Source organism: Limulus polyphemus, unplaced genomic scaffold (genome assembly GCF_000517525.1).
Source record: "Limulus polyphemus unplaced genomic scaffold, Limulus_polyphemus-2.1.2 Scaffold8405, whole genome shotgun sequence".
In the NCBI taxonomy this organism is placed as follows: domain Eukaryota; kingdom Metazoa; phylum Arthropoda; class Merostomata; order Xiphosura; family Limulidae; genus Limulus; species Limulus polyphemus.
This window is the reverse complement of record NW_013674015.1, coordinates 1-4066: the sequence shown is the minus strand read 5'-3', so window position 1 is coordinate 4066 and position 4066 is coordinate 1.

Here is a 4066-nt window from a genome sequence, read left to right as displayed (position 1 = left end):
CGTTGTACATTTGCTGTTATGTTAAAGTTTTTCTTCATTACCCATTCAAGCCGTCTCCAGCCATTACTAATAGTAATCGATTAATTGTTCGGAAAACGTAATTTAATAACGATGAAAAACACAAAACCTGGACATATATGATAATATTACGTTCATGTTTTCCTTATTATGGAAAAAAAAACATACTAAAAAAATTAAAACATGTCAGATTTGTTTTTTTAAACAAGTTTAAAAAATGAAGTAGGCCTAAAAAGGCCTGCTTACCTTTCCTTTGAACTCAACTATCACATAGATCAGCGTAAGTTAATCACAACAGTTACATTTACTCTTAATCTCAGGAACAAGAAAATTGTTTACTCGTATTCACTCTTTTAAAAAATCTGATTATTTGACCTCATAAATAAATATAAACAACATTTTTGGAACTTATTCATCGAGTAAAGTTTAGTACTAGCATTGTTGGTCACTGTAAGAACGGGAAATAAAGTTTAGTATTAGTATTGTTGGCCACTGTAAGAACCGGAAATAAAGTTTAGTATTAGCATTGTTGGTCACTGTAAGATAGGGAAATAAAGTTTAGTATTGGCATTGTTGGTCACTGTAAGAACCGGAAAAAAGTTTAGTATTGGCATTGTTGGTCACTGTAAGAACGAGAAATAAAGTTTAGTATTGGCATTGTTGGCCACTGTAAGAACCGGAAATAAAGTTTAGTATTGGCATTGTTGGTCACTGTAAGAAGGGGAAATAAAGTTTAGTATTAGCATTGTTGGTCACTGTAAGAACGAGAAATAAAGTTTAGTATTAGCATTGTTGGTCACTGTAAGAACGAGAAATAAAGTTTAGTATTAGCATTGTTGGTCACTGTAAGAACGGGAAATAAAGTTTAGTATTGGCATTGTTGGTCACTGTAAGAACCGGAAATAAAGTTTAGTATTAGCATTGTTGGTCACTGTAAGATCGGGAAATAAAGTTTAGTATTAGCATTGTTGGTCACTGTAAGAACCGGAAATAAAGTTTAGTATTAGCATTGTTGGCCACTGTAAGAACGGGAAATAAAGTTTAGTATTAGCATTGTTGGTCACTGTAAGAACCGGAAATAAAGTTTAGTATTAGCATTGTAGGCCACTGTAAGAACGGGAAATAAAGTTTAGTATTAGCATTGTTGGCCACTGTAAGAACGGGAAGTAAAGTTTAGTATTAGTATTGTTGGCCACTGTAAGAATGGGAAGTAAAGATACTCATTACATGTTACCAGAGTCACGTGACTTCCGCTGTCGTAACAATATTAATGGAATTAGAAACAAAATCTGTCAAAGAGCAAATTACGTAGGACATCTGAATGGGAACAACAGAATACATACTCAAAATATATAAAACCTATATACGACCAGTGGCAGAGTACGCTTGCCCATGGTAACCAAATCATACGTAAACAAGCTACAAACAATACAAAATTCAATAATCACTAAATCATACAGAGTTCCTATATACACAAACACAACATAATTACCCAAACCTCCCCATGTTGTTAGACAGACTTCAAAAACAGATCGTTAAATTACTTTCACAAACATCTTAACAAAAACGAAGCATTAAGAACGCTGTAAAACTTTATCTACATAAACATAATAGACCTCTCACAAAACGAATCATTAAGAACGCTGAAAAACTTTATCGTACATGAACATAATAGGCCTCTCACCACTAAATTTAGGCAAACATCCTCGCCGGGCCCCCTTTCTCTCTCTCTTTTTTTTTAACATTTTCAATAATGTATTAAAAAGAAGATCCTAAATTAGGACAGCAACGAGCTCATAAACCAGACAAAATCATAGCAGCAGCCGTTTTAACCTCACAGTATAAGCGTAAAAACGTTAATAAAGTAACAACAAATATCTATTAAATCTATAAAGTAACAAATACATATTAATTACTACTCAAATTATTATTTCAATCGTTCTTAATGTATCAAGCATCTATATGCAAAGAAAAGCCAAAAACTATGGTTTTTATCATTAAATGAAGATTTAGCCTAAAGATGCTTTGCGGGCTTTACGGCATAACCAGGTTTCATTCGCCTGGGCCCCTGGACAGTTGCCCCCTTTGACCCGCCCCCTGTCGGCGGGCCTGCAGACAATGATAGATTTACGCTTGCTTGTCACAAAAAGGCAAAGAAAATCATCAAAGAACACGTAAAATAACAAAACAAACATAAAAAGAGAACTTCCAAAGTATGCGATAATAATTAAAGGCATCCTTGGCTCCTGTAAAGAACCAGAACTGGATGTAGAAGTCAGAAGATGTAAATCCAACACAAAAATCATGGCCATAAAACGCCTATCAAAAGGTGGAGTTCTCATAAAAAGTGTTGAGCCGGATGACTAAAACAGCTTGCTTAAAGAATGGTCAAAAGGTGCATTTAGCAGGGTAACATTAAAATTCCCCTACCAGGGAGGAGGCTTAACACTCAGACATTTATAATTAGAGGCATACTTTACACAAAACACATAAGAGATGAGGCTTAATACTCAGACATTTATAATTAGAAGCATACTTTACACAAAACACATAAGAGATGAGGCCTAGCACTAGGTTATTTATAATTAGAGGCATACATTACACAAAACACATAAGAGATGAGGCTTAGCACTCAGTTATTTATAATTAGAGGCATACATTACACAAAACACATAAGAGATGAGCCTTAGCACTCAGTTATTTATAATTAGAGGCATGCATTATACAATACAAATGCAAGAGATACAAGAAAAACTGGCACAAAACAAATTCACAAAAGTAAAGAGAATTATCGCCAATAAAACACAAGCAGCGTTAAAGTGGCCCGGCATGGCCAGGTGGATAAGGCGCTCGACTCACAATCTGAGGGTCGCGGGTTCGAATCCGCATACCACCAAACATGCTCGCCCTTTCAGCCGTGGGGGCGTTATAATGTGACGGTCAATCCCACTATTCGTTGGTAAAAGAGTAGCCCAAGAGTTAGCGGTGGGTGGTGATGACTAGCTGCCTTCCCTCTAGTCTTACACTGCTAAATTAGGGACGGCTAGCGTAGATAGCCCTCGTGTAGCTTTGCGCGAAATTCCAAAAACAAACAAACAAACAAACGAATATGAACTGCACCAAAGAACAGTCGCGTTTTTATAGTTCACACTGTGAGTGGCTGTTATTCAATCAACCAGACAGTGGCACATCAGCATAATGCCTATAGAAATAAAAACAGTCATACTATTCTTATCGGAAATCGAATCCCGGATTTTTGCGTCATAAGCCATAAACTTACCGCGGAGCATATATATTTATAAATAAAGACATTCTATTTATATATATACTCGTTAGTGGCCTTTGTTGTATATCATAAAGTAGTTTGATAAATAGTTACCAAAGTATGTGATCATTTGATTACAGAATTACATGTATACTGAACGTCTCAAATCCAATACGATTGTCCACTGGTTCGATCATGGAGAAGCCGTTACTATTTCATTAGTATCTTCCTTCTAGTGCGGTTTTTACATAAATCTGAGTATTTTAACATCAGATTATTTTGATTTTACCACAGCTTGTCATGGGAGTTTCCAGTCATTGTTTTTACACAGTATTATGCATTGAAAACAACTAGTGCAGTCTCTCACCAGAACGTCAACTATGCGAGTGTTATCTACGAAATAATAAGCAAAACACATTCGTTTTGACTGTATTCTTTAACTTTGCCCTTTATTTTATGGTTCTCTCAACGTGAATACTGACAAAAAATAACCTTAGATTTGAATAGTACCGTATAAATAATTACTTTTAGATGTATCTTTGGCATGTTTTTGTTCTGTTTTGAAACATTATCAAATGAAAATACTTGATTATACACATAACAAGACACTTTGTCCAAATGCTTCTAAAACCAGTATTAAAACCGCGTCTTTTTTTGTTAGTTATTTTGATAAAGTAACTTATATTTACCACATCTTGATAAATAGTTCAAGATCATTATTAAAAATTGGCCCGGCATGGCCAGGTGGTTAGGGCACTCGACTCGCACTCTGCGGGTCGCGGG